This window comes from Lagopus muta, chromosome 7, assembly GCF_023343835.1.
Source record: "Lagopus muta isolate bLagMut1 chromosome 7, bLagMut1 primary, whole genome shotgun sequence".
Lineage (NCBI taxonomy): Eukaryota > Metazoa > Chordata > Aves > Galliformes > Phasianidae > Lagopus > Lagopus muta.
The window spans coordinates 46669292-46686546 of NC_064439.1; the positions used below are offsets into that span (position 1 = coordinate 46669292).

Consider the following 17255-nt stretch of genomic DNA (forward strand, 5'->3'; position numbering starts at 1 on the left):
AAAGCCAAAAGACAATGTTCTTGCCTGAGCAGATTTAACATTTGAATAGACAGCACGAAACAAAGCTAGGGGAATGAATGGGAAGCAGCTTGACAAAGCTGCGCATATGACTGTCCTGTAAGCTTTGTGATTTCTTTATTTGCTCACATACTTTCTTCAAGTTATCTTGCCCTTGCTCTTTGGCAAAAACATATTTTTACAGATGGGGCTAAAAATAGCAAGGGATGATAGAAGCAGAGGACTGAAAAAGGCAAGAGTTGGCAAGGGAGCCTGCATGAGTTCTCTGCAATTCTATCTCCAAGTTAAACTGATATCAGGACAGCCATTGCTATGGACTCTCAATTTTTCTTTTTCCTGTTGGTGACAAGCACTTCTGTTATTGAGCATGCCTAATGTTTCTGAACTCTTAATTTTCAGAATCAATCAAATATTAATTTTTTAAGAAGTTATTTTAACTGACAGCAAGCTGGTATTTTTAAAATAATATTACAGAGTCTGACTGGCAACTCCCTTTGTAGTTCAAAGTCTTTACAGGGACTTTATTTTCAAAATAATTTTATGTTTTCATTAGGAGAAAATGCTTTTTGTCTCATGAATATTCAGATTGCAGAAGAAGATAAGCTTGAATTTTTTGCAAGTGTTAGCATAACTCAGCCAAATCTTGGTTAGGATTTGCAAAAGATTGTATTTTGAGAAGATTAGATTAAAAGGTTATTCTCCGTTTGGGGACTTCCATTTCTCCCAAGGCCTCTAAATCATGCAGTAAGGTTGTCCAGATTGTAATCTGCAAGTGCAAACTGTCTTCCCCTACACTAATTAGGTTTTGGGTTTTTTTTGCAAAGTAGAAAGCAATCCAAATCTACTCAAAAGCCTACTGAAGGAAGGAAAGTTTTGCAGAGGTTTTCAGTGACGGAGGACAGCTATCACCTTCCAAGTGCCGGGTGCTTTCCAGGTGACATTAGAAAGAAAAGTAGCCTAGGAGAGGCAGAGTAGGTCACAGAGCTTGGCACAGGCATAACAAGGTTTCTTCCTTAGGCAAAAATGAAATGGAAGAAGCAAAATAAGAATGAAGAGCAATTCATCAGAGAGTATCCCTTAGAGTGCTGCCTTCTTCTTTCATGAATCATAGAACAGCTTAGATGATCTAGTTCCAACCCAATGCCATGGGCCACGACACTGAAAGAGGTGCAAAAGGATTGTCTGTTAAATGAAGATACAGAAAAAAATGTAGCATTCTTTCTGGAAACACCATGATTTGTGTGTGTGTTTGTGAGACTTTCACCTACTACTCTCTTCTGTTTTAAACAATCCGTGTAAACCCAAATAAATGTAAAGAAAAAGGGATTATTTTTCAATTCCATCCTCCCCCCCAGCTCTCCTCCCAAATGTGAAACACTTGCTTAGGAAAGGCTCTTCTTCAAAGCTAAATGAAATCTTCTCTGTATCACCCCCTCCATCCCTGGCCCTCTCAAACATTCTTAATTAATTTTACTGCTGCTTTCAAAGAGCTCTCCAAGTTGGCTCAAATCCCTTTGGATCACATATCAGCATTAGCAACAGAAGATATATTACCACTTTCTCTTTCCCCTCCTTTTCCAAGAGGAAGCAAGGAAGGATGATCAGTCACGTTACCACTGTAGAGTATGAGCCAACTACTGTATCCGAAGCAGACTCTGGACTCCTCATGTGTAAATTTTATACAAACTCCTAACATGATAATGCTACATTTGGGGGGTTGGTTGGTTGTATGGTGTTATTTTTTCCCTGGAAGTTTAGCGTTTTGTGTGGTTTTTTTTCTTTCTTTTTCTTCTATAGGAAATTCTAAAAGAATCTGTCTATTCTGTAATGATCTCATTATGTCATGACAGGTCTGAATTACTTTTTTATTGTTATTATTACTTCCTCCTTCCACGTTTACTGTAAATCTCACAAAATTAACTCAGATTTTTCAAAAGCACCAGAGCTCTTACATAGATACAATGGACTCTATGTAAGCAAGGCCTCAGACAGGATATTTCCTAAAGCAGGGATTTCTCAAGAAGAGTCCAGGAGCTTTCCGGAGCAGTCAATGCAGGCATTATGGCCAAATTCACACACAACAGAGGAAAATGCCATTCTAATACAGGCAATTTGAACAGTGAAATAGCAGGTGCTTATACCAAAGCTAAATTCAACACGAGTGATTTTAATGGATTCTTTTTCAGAAGTAATTATTCACTTTGTTCCTAAAAGAGTGAAAGAGAATGGAAGGAAACAAGAAAATAAAACTGTACAGATGTCAGGCACTCATTAAGGGATTCTTCTGTTGTAGTGCAAATTCTTTACAGATTGCACCAAAATTTTGTCCCATTTGCAAAATCATGACAATAAATAGAGAAAAAGCACTTTTTCTCCCCAGAGACAATTTTTTTTAATTGCAAACAAAGCCTCAGATTGCTATTTGAGTGAGATACAATGAAATGGTATTTGCAACTGTTTTCAAATGCAGTAAACCAAGAATTTTATTTTTTTTTTGCCTACTGTATATGTTGAAGATAAGCACTGAAGCCCTCCTCCAGCAAAAGTTAGAAGAAGTAAGTCTATCATAAAATCAACAGTTAACATATTCTTAAATAAATGTTTCACTTGTGAAATTTCAAAGGAAAAAACAGTTCTTCCCTTTTCTTGTTCCCACCAGTAACACCAAAAGAAATCTGCAACTTCCACTTCTCTACGTTTCTAATCAACCAAGTTGAAGATAGTTCCTACATGGAGTGATTTAGCAAACGGAAGTGAAGTAAATGGAGTGGAAAGGCTGGAAAACAGCAGTAAACTCTTGCCTAGAAAATGTTTATTTGAACTTGAAAGTTAAAAATGTAAAGTGTCGAACTGAGACATGCTGTTGGGAATTTGGCTGTTGCTGAACAACCCGCCTCTGTGGCACTTCCTTGTTAGGAATCTTCAATATGAGCAAAAATTCTTCTCTGATTCATCCTTGCTGTCTCTCTCTTAGTTGAGAAGATAATTTTTAATGAATCCTTTAAGTTCCTTAGACCCTTTTGGAAAGCCAAATGCCCTCACCACTGCAAACTTGGAATAAATGTTGCCTCTTATACATAGCCTCAAGAGTGCAGCTCAGAGAAATACAGATGCATCATAGAGCTCTCAGGAGTAACTTCTCCTGATAAAGCCTTAGTTGTGGGCACATTTAAGCAGGAACACAGAACTCTACTAGCATCCAGTGGAGATTAATCCAACAAGATTTCCAGCACAACTACATGCCATGAGTCTCTTCTTTTTGCTGTCTCATTTAGACTTTTCTCTTTTCCTTCCCATCTTCAGAGATTTGTGTTTTTCACAGAAACACTTAAATTGACTTTCAAATCTCATGTTGCAGATCCAATCCTCCTCTCCTGGGTTGCCTTTCCCTCCTTGGTGACACTGAAAATGCTATGAAGCTGTTTGTTCAGCAACGAGCCTGAGTGAGCACCAGTAGCAGCAATTCATTCAGCAATGCTGGGTTCTCCCCTGGGTTCCCAGGAATCTTTAATGCAGCCTCAGCAACAGGAGGGCAACATGCAGCTCTGCAAGCCAGCCCTTCAGCTAAATCCTCCTACCTCCATGCCACCCTGGACCTTTGTTTTCTCTTGCTCAGCTCTCTGTTCCCCAGGAGCTGATTAGTCAAGACCATTAAATAGCTCCATGGAGTTAGGAGCTGTAGGTTTAATTAGGAAACTGCTTGCATGTACACAGGAGATTTCTTCTGGGCATCTCCAAACACCTATAGCAATCCAGTAAACAGCCATCCATTTAACTCCAAGGGAAACTGAGATAGAAGAGGCTTATGAACAAGATGTCCTTGCAAACAAAACTAATTGCAGAGAGGTTTGCAAACAAGGTGTCTTTGCTCACAAACTTGTACAGAAGTTTGCAAATTCCTCTCCGCTTGGTGCCTGTAAACCCTCACCACATAAGGCTTCAGTTACAAAGGTCAATCGACAACTTGAACTTATGAACTTTGAGCTTACTGCACGGGCTTAATAAGCTAATTAATATTAGCAACTCTACCCTGGGCAGCATGAAGTTAATCATACTTGCAATCTATGGCACACAGGGGGGTCACATACTAGGGGGAACATGTATTAGGAAAATGGGGATGTCTAATCTCCATGTACTTCAGCCAATGAGGAAAGGAGGAGTGATAATACAGTCAGGAAGAAAGAGGTGATTCATCTTTGATAAGTTGAGAGACCCTAGGGGGGAAATGCCCCCATTAGATTCTCCCCTTATTCTAATAAAGGAAGATAAAGTCTCTCCTCTCTCTTTTTGGAATAAAGATAGTTGAACAAGCCTATTTGAGCAAAGTTTTCCCAACATAAATCAAGTACAGGTAAGTTTGGATCATGCACCACAGAGACAGGAAATTCTCCGCATTGATTCCCCATAACATCAAATAGAGCAAGAAAAAAACAGCCTTCCCAAGGTCAGATTACTGACATGAGATCTTCTGTACTCAGCATTGGGTCAGTTAAAGGTTTCCAAACAAGGTTTGCTAATTCCATTCAAAAATGTAAGGACCATAAAGATGATTTTAAAAATATATTCACTTCATTCCTAACCAAAAGAAGGGAAGGGGTAGGTGTGAATACAGGCAGCATCTGTGATCTAAGACCACCAGCTGAAGGTTGCCTTCCAGATCTAATCACTGTTACCTGGAGGCTATCCCATACTATGAGTCATGCCAAGGAAAAGGGCTGTATGAGCTTCAGGCGAAGGCAGACAGGTTATCTCAAGCCACCTATCTCAGCTGCTTGAGATTATACAGCTGCCTTTGCCTGAAGCCCATTTAGTGTGTGGTGTGCGCTTACTGGATCCCTTCCACTGGTGGAGCTCAGGAGACAGGAATGTATGCAAGATGGGAAAATCAAGCATCTGGAGATGGTAACATCATAACCAGCACAGCTGTCAGCAAAGAGAACATCTGCCTATTGCTGAGGTCTCCATTCGCGAAGGAGAGAAAAATGCTCTCTCCCACAAGCTCATTTGCTGACAATACAATTGCTTACTCTTTTCTCCAGTGTCAGCCCATGCAATGGTCTATGTTGCTGTGGCTAGATTGATTTGGACACAAAAGTTAACTGGAGTATACTGAAACATCAGAAACATCTCATTTTTTTTAATCATAAGTTTTAATGTAAACAAGCCACAGTAAAACTAGGAGAGGAAATTGCACAGAGAAGAATATTGTCTGTGACATTTTAGCATTACCTGTAATATGTACATGTTGGATAATAATGATGCAATTCCCTCAGATACTTTCTTCCCCGAAGAACATGACACATGGTTCTTAAAACTTAATTTTTTTCCATCTAGTAATTACATAAGTTATCAAGCAGCTCTCCCACATGTAGGCCAAACCATTGCTTATTAACTGCCTGGCGCTCTTTCTAAAGCACCATAGAGGATTTGGCAAGCCTCTTCGATCTAAGTGACAGTGTCATGCACACCCCATCTGCACTGACCCATTCATCATGCCAAAGAAAATGCTACTACAGTAGAAGGACATTTGTTAAAACACAGGGAATTCCACATTTAGTAAATCCAGAACCCAAAAGCAAATCTTAGTTTCAGGTCTATCCCACCCAAGAATGCAAACTGTGTTACAGCATTTCCACAGCGAGAGCAGCATCAGGCTGCTTACCACCCAGAGTTCAACAGGAATCTTTCTGGACTGGAAATATCCTGATCTCATGCCTCCCAGGCACTGCTGGCTTCACCCAGCATGAAATCACTGCTAATGCTGCCTGTGTCTCACAGTAGTTTACTTCACTCCAAAATACAATCAATTTTTATTTTATTCTGACTTGCACATTCCTACTGGTGATTTCTTCAGGCTCTCCCCTATTCTCATGACATCAATGAGATGCTGTCTTGCTCTTACTAGCCAACAAGTTTTCAAAGAACTGTTTTAAGAGAGGGAATTCCTGTCTAAGAGCATAAGAAGCCATTTCTCTATCTGGCCTCTTTACATTTTTCTTTTATCAAATTCCGTTCAGCTTCGTAAGCAAATGCATTTTGGACTGCTCACCTTTTGCCCATTCTGCCTCCCTTGCATACCTCACAGCACCTCTCAATTTCCCTTCCACTACTGCAAATTACACAGAAATGATTTGCTTTCCACCGACAGAGAAAGATAAACACATTCATGCTCTGCTTTTTCCATGCTTGCTTAAATACATCTCTGCTATTGCTTCTGACAGTCCGTATTGCAGAAGGAGCAGCAGGGGAAAAAAAATGTAACTATTCTTTTACTGAATTCCTCTGTATAATGGTTCATTCTTCTAATACATTTCCTGTGTTCTGAGAATTTTCCGTGTTTTAGAGTAAGGTGAATAAATCCTATAACTCACACGAGTGTTCTATTTTTGACAGTTCTCAAGGATATCAGATGAATGGACAATGTTCAGCATCACAAAAATACTGTGCAAGAAAAGGGAAAAGCCGTGTTCCCTGGGAAAATGCATAGAGATTAAGTGTTTCAGCATGAAATGTATTTCACTGCACTCCTTCTGGCTCTTTGCCTACCTTCATGTGGGGAGAAAGAATAAGGTGTGAAGCCAGATCAAGCTTCCTCTTCTTCTCCAACAGGACAAGCCACAACCAAGGAAAGAACACTGCCAATAAGCCCTGTGTGCAGATGCTTTTCAGGAAAGCAGGACGGGCAGTCCCAGAGGAAGGTGAGCTCATACTGAAGTTTGGTTGGCCATTTGCCCATTTTCTGCACAAAAGGTGTTACCAGTCCAGGGATATAGTGTAGTTGAAGTCATAAGGATTTTTCCCTACTTCCTAAAATTCTTCTTCATTAAGGCCATCACTAAAGTAACATGGAAACATACATCTTTGTTTTCAACAGTTACAGATACTATGTTTTATTGCCCACAGTTAAAACACAAGGAAATTCGGATACAACTTCTAATTCTGTTCCTCTTGCAGTCAGCGTACCTGCTAGAACTTTTCCTTCAACATAAGGCAGAGCTCTGCTTGCAGGATGTAGCTTCACAGAAATTGTCATTTTTTTGGTCCAGCTTTCACTTGCAGCCATTCACCACAAGCTCAACATCTGTACACATTCCTTCCTCACATTTAGTGCTTTACAAAACCTGCCACGTGTGAGAGTTTTCTCGGTTATTGTTGGTCACTGGAAGGTGTTTCTTATCTCCAGTTTTTGGAACAGCACCTCTGAAAGTGACCCAAGAAGGTTCTACAGAGACAGGCAGTGCCGTGTTTGGATACTGTGCAGCAGCATACTGAAAGAGTTATGACCATTCAGAACCAGCCCTATCAGCAAGATTAAACATAGGTTAGAAAGGCAAGTCCACTTAAAAAACAAACAAACAAACAAACAAGCAGACTTGCAGTAGTAAAGATACAAAGAAGATCATCCAAATGCATGGTTAAGCTTTTCCTAAATAAAAATGTATCTCCTTCTGCTGCCCCAACATCTCAGGCACTTTGCACTTCTTTTAAAGTTAAGACAGTCTGTCTCCATGCCCTGAAGATAGACTCTATAGCTTCTGCTATCTTCTCTATTCCTAAGTCCATGAAATGTCCTACTAGCCATACAGATATGCTTAGTGTCAAACTAACTGATTTTCCTGTAATTTTCACTTTAAATATATCTGTGTTTTATCTATTGTCTTATTTTAGCATATTCTCTTCCTTTCACCCTGAAAGCCAATAAAAATGCATTTTCATTATCAACTGAAAAATGAAGTATTGACAGTGCAGGCAGCTAGATTTACAGAGCTACTCCTGAAAAGCTGGAGTACGTTCTGGGATTCTTTGTCAAGCAAACAGTGATGCACTTGAAAATACCCAAGGAATCTGCTGGAACAGACCTAGAAAACTGATGGAATTCTTAAAAGAAGGAAAATATCTTATAGAAGTTATACTTTAAAGTGCAGAGCTTGAACTGGGACAGCCTTTCATGTTGTAAGGCATGCTTCATACACCAAGACATTTTGGGTGATCCTATTTTCCATCTTAGTTATTTTAATAGGCAACCAAACCTCCTCTACGTGGGCCATCATACAGCCAACCAAATTCTTACAATCTGTTTGAGCAAAGATGTCCTGCCAAGGCATCCATGCTCAAAAACAAACAAACAAAACAAAACAAAACAAAGCTGGGAATCAAACCAGGCAATTTAAAGAGCTGTAACTAAATAACTGAAGTGAGCACTTAAAGAAACTAAGGAATAGGTATATGAGTGATCATATTATACAATCAAATTAATCAGAATAGAATAATTCAAATTGGAAGGGACCATGGGAGGTCTCTAGTCTGAGCTCCTTGCTCAAAGCTCAGACCAAGGTGCTCAGGGCTGTATCCAGACAAGTCTGCTAAGGATGAAGCCTGCACAGCCTCCTGGATACCTGTTCCCATGCAGAATTGTTTTCAGGGAAAAAGGATTTTCCCTACACTCAGTCCAAACCTCCAGCGTTTCAAGTTATGTGTGTTGTCTCTCACTGTTTTACCATGCACTGCTACGAAGAGCCTGGCCCTTCAGATGCTGAGGAACTGCCACCAAGCCCTTCTGGAAGCCACTTCTTCTCCTGGGTGAACCCTCTCTACCCCTCAACCTCAGCTTATAGAGCAGGAGTTGCAGTCCTGGCCACTTTGGGGACCTCCCATGATGTTGCTCCAGTTTGGTGATATCGTAGAATGGCTTGTGTTGGAAGGGACTTCAAAGATCAACTCGTTTCAGCTCCCTGCCTTGGGCAGGGTTTCCAGCCAATGGAACAGAATGCCCAGGAACCCAATAAACCTGGTCTTGAATGTCTCCAGGGATGCGGCATCCAAACCACAACACAATATCTTTCACATATTGGAGGGCCAAAACTAGATGCAGCATGCACATGTGGTCTAATGAGTGATGAGAGAGATAGTCCCTTCCCTGGACCTACAGGCCATGCTTGGACCTATACAGGATGGATGCTGTAGGCCTCCAATGCTACCAGGTCACACTGGCTGGGAGCTCACACTCCAGAGGAAGGCCCAATGGTCCAACCACTTAAGAGCCTATTTTCTGTTTACAAGGGTGGCTGCAGAAAGGGCCTGGTCCTTTACTCTTTTCCTTCTTCTTTTCTCAGTCTTGTAATAGAGCGTTACCATACTTAATATGCATTACAGCACACATTTGCCCCTCCCTGTTGGTTTCAGTGGTGACTTGAACGATGACCAGCTCACCCACATAGGAATACAGCTACCCACCATACTTCTAAATTGAAGAGCTCTGTTCAGTACTCCGACTGCCCTGTGTGCAGGCAAGTTCCCTTCACTGTAGGGGCATTCCTTGCAAGTCAAACCAGAGAGAAGGTTATCCAAGCATGGGCTACACTGCAGCTGAGAGGCTGCATCCTTCTTGCTAGGCTAGGCTATGCTCAGCTGTGTTAGCTGCTACAGCTTCTTGGAAGTTTGTTGTACTTGCAGAAATATTTCAGAACTCTGCATATTGTAATCTAACAGTTGGTGATTTTGTTTATCTTCATTTTGAAAATAATTAACAACTTGAACTTGCAGCTGAGTGGAATCCAATTCAATACTGCCTTTTTTAACTCCCCAGCAGAATGCAACTGTTAGATTTCCTTCCTTTGTATTCTTCTTTCCTTTTAATTAGGCCAAAGTCCGAAGGTCATACATTAGTGCTTGCCATTCCAGTATTCCACTTTGTTATCAATTAATACATCTAAAAGTTTATTTCAAAAACCACGACGTCACCAGAAATAAAATCCAAGAATTTTCCCCAGCTGACCTCTGAGTTTCATTACCAGAGAGATGATTATGGGAAGAGATATAAGCAAAGAATAGTATAACTATTTAAAGGCATTACTCAAACATCTGGGTACAAATGCATACATGGTAACATCATCAGCTAGGAAGCTAGCACAAACACACAAAAAAAAAATCAAATACTTTCATGTTCCAAGGAATTATTCTAAAATGAGATTTTCACTGTATGCAGAAATGGAGTTGATGAAATCTCTGAATATGGTTCTTATTAAACATTTGTTATCAAGATTAATTGTCCGGTTAGTCATTATGGGCCGTTTTTCTACTTAGCAGTTCATAAACTTGGGGACAGTGAAGCTTCTTGCAGTACTTCACAGTGCCTGTATGTTTGTGTAATGAACTGACTGCAAGTTGGGTAACTGCTCCTTTTGTATTGCCCAGAATTACATTTCACTTTCTGCAGCCACATTTTCTGCTGGAAAGAGGAAAGAAAATATTCTTATGCCAGCCTTGACTGTCAAGAAGTCAAGGCTGTAGTCAAGAATAAAAACCTCCATTCTCTGACAGCAGAGGTTCACAACATGTGGACTTCTTTTTGGATTTTAGACAGGCTGCTCTGAAAGTAATGCCTTATGTCTTATTATGCTGACCCACGTCAGAGGTGGATGTTGGTGGTATGGAAGTAGAGGCTGAACCTTCCTGCCAATATTCCACTACATTTTGTTGTCATGTGACAGATGGCAGCAGAGGGGCAGTCTGACCAAATGGCATCTGACACGAAAGTGCATTTGAGGCAAAGGGGCATCACTGAATTCCTGCATGCAGAAAAAACTGTACCCACTGACATTCATGACTACTTGCTGAATGCTTATGGAGACCAAACAGAGGATGTGAGGTGGTGGGTGGTGTGTTTCAGCAGTGACAACAGCAATATGAATGACAAGCCATGTTCCTCCAGACAGCCATGCACAGCTGTCAGGCCACAAAACAAAGAACATCTCGACCAGCTCATCCATGTGAATCAGCAGACCAGGGAACTGTGTGTGGAGCTGAATATCAGCTATAAGGTGCTGGAAACTAATGGCAACAACAAAGCACCAGGTAGGTCCCATGAATATTCACACAGGACCAGAAAAGAACACTGTTTGCAAGTTTGTCAGGATCTACTCAACCAATACAAGGCTGAAGGTAAGTTTCTTGGATCACATCATTGCCAGTGATGAGGCGTGGTGTCCATAGAGGGGTGACATGATATCCCAATCAGTATAAAGTTTAAGATTCAGCAGGTAAAGTGATGTGCACTGTCTTTTTAGATAGGAAAGGGGTGATCTTTCTGGATTTCCTAGAACTCAGACAAACTATCAGCTGTAACCACTACATCCCAACACTGACTAAGCCAAATGCTTGAACTTCTGAGTAAGGCCAGAGAAGAAGACAACCTTTCTCTTGCAACTCAGTAACATCAGGTCCCATGTCAGTGCAGGTGCAGATACTGACAAGCAAGGTATTCATTTTCATTGGTGAAAATGCACAACTAATGGTGGTAACTATATTGAAAAACAGTGTTTTGTAGTTGAGGATTTGCTCTATCAAGTGGTGTTACTGAGCTTTTTGTACCTGCTGTAGTTTCCATGGAATTAAATAGAAAGAATTATTTTTGGAGAACCCTACACTACTTTCATTAAACTCCCTCAACTAAGCATTTGGATTTAGAAGTGTAATTTTGAGTGGTTCCAACAAGGTGGCTGATTAATGGTTGTTTTCTTCTTATACATTCTGTACACATTTTGGTCTTGCACTTTGACTTTACCTACATCCTTTTACAACCTAATACTGAGCACACCTAATACTGACCTAGCCTTGCTAAAGCCCTGCCTCATATCGCCGCCAGGTGGCGCTGTGAAACAGCGCTCAGCGCTGCCCGCCTCCCGGCAGCGCCCCCCCGCGGCGGGGCGGGGAACAGAAGGAGCACGGTAAGGAGGGCGAAAGGTGCACACAAGAATGCACCCACCAGCACCGTGCACACAATCACACACGCTCATGAATATACATTACCACGTGCAGAGGCACCCACACGCACATACAAGTTTTTACTGTTTCACTGGCGATGTTTCAGCTCAAAAAAAAAAACCCAAAAACAACACACACACACTTTCTCCCACTTCTCCCGCTCGAAATTATATTATTATTATTATTATTATTATTATTATTATTATTATTATTATTGCAATGCAGCAAAACAATCCATCCAGACTAAATTTTCTGTTTGACCTCCAAGCTGTTACGCAAGATGTTTCTGTAAAGTTTGCCAGTATTTTCTCCTGAGTATCAAAACAATAAGTTACAAAGGCAGGACTCAGTCAAGCCTTGAATTAACACCATTGAAATGAACCTAATTAAGCCAGGAAACCATGTATCCTGTGGGATTACAGGGAAAAAAGCTTTGCTTTTCAAAATTCAGAGATAGTGAGGAGCATTCTTCAAAGGCAGCAGGCTGCTGTTTTGACAAGGTTCTAGCAGTAAGTGATAAAATTTTGCAGCGGTCACAATTAGTTTCCCATTTTTATACCACCCAACCCGCACCCGGATTCCATTTTTATGAGCAACGTTATCTCAATTTTATCTCAGAAAACCACGCTCATTTTAATTTGTGTAACCTTTTAACTTTGGCCTCATTTAATTCAGGTGAAGAAGGAGACATCAAGTCTAAGTGAAATCAGGTTTATAAGAGATAGAAGAAACTTCTTCCCCAGGGCCAGGGATTCAAAGCCAGTGATGGGAAGGCTTTCTAAGTCGAGTACAAGCTGGTGGTATCTAGCAAGGCCTTATTTAAGGCTGTTTATGTTCTCAATCTGAAAGCCAAAACTAAAAGCATAATCATAAGCTACTCTGATAAAAAATTTACATCCTGTTCTTTCCTTCGTTGAAACTGCAAGCCTCGAATCTTCAAACGTCTTCATTTCTGTCAACAGACCAGAAGGAAACACTGATAATATTCCATCGGGCTGACACATCCTCATCCTGGAGCTCTGGCTGTTGAACACTGTCACACTCCCACACGTTTTCAACGTTCTGATTTATTATACCTGCAATTTTACAAGCTTTTATGGAAGACTAAATTTTATCTAAATTTATGTTCAGTGTTTGGGGGAAGCAGAGCTTAATACATTCAAAGTTATGCACTACCCAGAGAATGTGTTCTTAAATCACATTCAATTAATAAAAGTCACATTTGTATTTATTCTGTATTTGAACCACAAACACGTTTTTTTGGCATTCTAGATATGAATATTTCAGGTTATTCTGACTGACTATGTGTGGTATGCTACATTTTATTATAAGTTTTCCTTCTGTGGGTGAGAAATTGTTCCATCTGATAAAAGTTACTACGAATTTCAAATAAGCATTTAGAATTATTTTTGTGACACAGATTTAAAGCTGCTACTTCCAGTCTTACTGGTTTACTTTGCTGGCAAGAGCAAGAAATTATGAATTCTCTTGTTGCCTTTGCTTTCATCTGCCCACTTCCAGGACACGTGCTTACTTCCCCACTCTAATAAACACAAGCATTTAGAAAAAGACAGGGCTCCAAATTGCAGAAGAGATAAAGGAATAGTGGGTAGCTGGGAACTGCAGATTTTTATCTCTGTCCCATCTGGAAATCCCTGGGTTTTTGTGGGCAAGCTGGCACCTTGCTTAGCTGTAGTAACACCAAGGTTCCACTGAGTTTGAGCCATATCTGCTCCCTGTCAAGCACCATGTGCTCTACACACTGTTCTACAATCCCTGTGTCATGAAGGAAGAAATTCCTTCCTAAGTGTGACTTGCCTCCCTTCTGCTAAACCTTGTCACAGAAGACATCCTCCTAGCTGGAAACCTTTTGCCCTAAGTGAAGTATCATGCAGAATAATAATCAGCATATACAAGCAGTCCAAGCGTATTGTGGGAACTATGCCATCTTCTCTTTCCGTAAGTCTGAAGAAAGACTGAGATAAGGGGTTTCCCAGAGCCCAAGAGCAATGATAAGATATTCAGAAATAGAAAAAACAGGGGCACTCATTACGAGAAAATGCAAAATGTCCTTTTGGTCACTACTGGTATTGGTATTATCTTTATTAGCCCCATGCCAGACTCATGGCATAATATTACCAAAAAAGTACCTCGTGGGTAATAACAAACATGATAAGTCCATAATAAGTCTGTTGTACTGGACGCACAAGCATGTTTGTTCTGCGTCCTTCGCCCTTCCTGTAACTTACTCTTCATTTTATATAATTGCTTGCTATTATCCCTGCTGCACTGAGTACTTAGGAAGTGAGAACGTGTGCTTGAAACAGCATAAACACTTGAGCTTCAAGCGATGCCCATTCGAACACAGCATAAAGCATAAAACCCCACAGCCCATACTTCAGGAAGCAAAGCTATTACTGCTGACCACAAGGAATGTAACAACACCAAGGGGAAAGAAAATGCCTGCCTGGCTTGGTTTCTACTAGGTATCAACTTTTATGGTTCCTATTCCCATTTAGCTACTTTACAGAGTGCTTGCTGTGTTAGAATCAGGCTCACCATCAAAAAGACACAGTGGAAGATGCTCTGCAATTACTGCTGATAAGAGATTCTACACATCCATGTCAACTACAAAGTGCAGCAGACGGAAGAAAAGGTAGTAAGTGCAGAATTTTCCCTCCCTGCATGGTTCTAGACATGTACAAATCCATGCTTATTTAAGTGCAGCGATAAAAACCTAGATGAGGGAAGAACAGTAATTGCAGGAACCCAGGGGAATCTTAAAAACGACTTCAAAAACCAGAGAGCAGGGCAATTCTCAGTTGGCTGCTCAGAGAGCAAGGAGTGCATCAGCAACTGTGATTGCTAAGAACTGCTATTCAGATTCATCCAAGAGAAGAAAAGTTATGCTGCAACTAGGAGGAGGAGCACTGAACTGAGCACTGAAAAGCACAGGATCCTCAGGCTTCATATAAACTGCTTTATTTACAATATTTTTTTTGCCAGCATGCTGAATATTTGGATGCAGGGCTCAGGACAGCAAAAGAAACACTGCCCTCATTGCTATGCTGGTCTCAGCTCTGAATTTTTCTTTTTTCTCTGAAGAAAGATATTATTGGCAAGGGCACATTAGCTTCTGTCCTACACTCAAAAGAACTTCTGGTGCTGTGTTCTGCAGAAGGTAAAAAAGGGAAAAGAAAGCACACAAAGCATGCAAGCTACTCAAATGCTTTTGGGTTCAGACGCCTCAAACATCAGATCTGAATCTTCTGAAAACCCAGACTTTGCGCTTTATGTTGCATTGGCTCTGACACACAAGTACAGTTAATAAAGAAATTTCCATTTCAATTATTTTAGCACACAATATCACATAATGCCACTAAGCTCTTATTTTAATTAAAAAAAAAAACAACAACAAAAAAAACCCTCTACTGTCTGTGGAAAATGTCAATGCTTCATTACAAAGCTTCTGGCATAGAGCTATAAGCTTGTTTTTTCATTGAAACTTGGGCCTGTCAAGTTTATGGTGTTCTAGTCATGTTTGGGATGGAAGTTAAGGCAGTGTGGGAGTGGGGCTTCCTGGAAGAGACTTAGACATTCAGGCAACATCTATCACCATGGTTAGACAACATTTTTAAGGGGTTAGAAAACTTTTTTTAAGGTCCCATCTTTCATATTTAAGCATCTACAGTGGAAGATGAGGGCTTAAGCCCTGCTGTGATTCCCACCTCAAGTTGCTCACAAGTATTTCTGCATGTTTCCTTCAGATTGATTGCCAAAGATATTATGTTAGCTTGGCTACTGAACAAAATTAACTTCTGACAGGTTAAAGGCAGAATAAGTAAATCATTGTCGTGTCTCAAAGCATTTTTTTTTATTTTCTGTTTCCTACACCTATATTGATAGCCTCTTAATTATTCTAACTATACCACTTCTCAGCCTAAGAAGACGAGTTACATAAAGTTTCAGACTCACACGGTCCTGAAAATCAAATTTTCTGGGTATCATTTTTCTCTCCTCCACAATCCTATACATCTATCTCTTGTCATTAAATAGGAAACATATCAATAATATGTTTGTTAGCATTTTAAAAGTTAATAGAATCCAAAGGGCTTTGAGTAGTCCTTCTGTATGACTGCTTTCTTAAATCTCAGCACATCCCAGCTGGAGAATAGTTGTAACAGGCAAGGTTGGAAACTTGCTCTCTTAACAACATTTAAAACTTCCAGGGAAGAAAGCAAAAAGTCAGCAGTAGGATACAGTGGAAAGAGCCAGGAGAATTTAGGCAGGCTGATAATTGAGAAAGAATCCAGCAATCACAATCAACAGCAAGTCAAACAAACTACACTTTATGTCTTCTACAACAGACATTAAAAATGTCAGTGGCTGCAGCACAAATAAATAAATATAGTACTCAAAGCGATACAGATGTCATATTTGAGGATATCTGGGAAGAGACATTTTGGGAGGGATATATGAAGCCCTACATGTAACAGTGTATTGTCTCCAATCCTTTATTTTTTTTTCCCCTTATTAATCAGAAAAACAAGAGGAGAGGGATAGGTGTTGTTCAGTTAATTAAACTCTCTTGTGTAAATTCATTTAGCACTATTATACCTACTAAAACCGCTTGTCTTGGGATGTGTGCAAGCTTAAAATCATTAGCTATTGTTATTTGATAACAGCTGCCAAACTTGTGACATCCAAGTTGATTTAAAGTGAAAGGGTGACAAGCACAAAAGCTAAGCACTCGCTTTCAGCCTTTCCCTCATTGTAATGCCAGGCAGAAGAGACTTGGACTCTTCATAAAATGCTTGGCAAACAAAGGCCCTGTTAATTGATGAGCTATTGCTTTTACTGCTTCCTACCACAACTTGTGGGAATCTCTTAGACCCAAATCAATTTTGCACACAAGCGTTCCCACGAGATGCCACACGCATACCCCCATTTGAAGCCACTTACAAGAAGAGCTGCAGCAGGCTTGCATAAAATCTTTGTGCAATCTTCTGAAACCACGTGCAACCCTTTCATCCCCTGCTGGCCAGAAGGTTTTTGTTTGTTTGCTTATTCTAACCAGGTTCTTTGTTTTCTGCTGTCTTACTGCTGAGCTTTCGTTAAATGATAGTTTCTTGCCCTTGCAAGGAGTGAGTTATAGCAGAGATGTTTGCAGACTTCATTGCAGCCCTATGCCAATAAAAAATAGTCGCCTCATCAGAGACTGCTTGTCAACAGCTCTCTGTTATTGTTAAAGCTCTGTGTACTTAATTCTTCTTTGCCAATAGGAACAATCGATCTCAGCCTGTTAATTAGGAAAAGTTTAACAAGACAGAGAACAGACACCTGACAGCGTAAGCTCTCTGTTCCTCTGCTCTCAGGGCTATAGCAACTTACCCTCGATGCGTAAGCTTCTTTTATCACCATTTAAAAGTGGTCAACTTATTTTTCTTTCTTTATACGCCTTAGTAATGCAACGT

General features: G+C 40.3%; 1 protein-coding gene across 3 annotated transcripts in view; it reads right to left on the reverse strand.

Moving 5' to 3' along the window:
- Window positions 1-17255, reverse strand: part of BMPER (BMP binding endothelial regulator) — a 150604-nt gene that overhangs the window by 86735 nt on the left and 46614 nt on the right. The gene's annotated exons all lie outside the window — the stretch shown is intronic.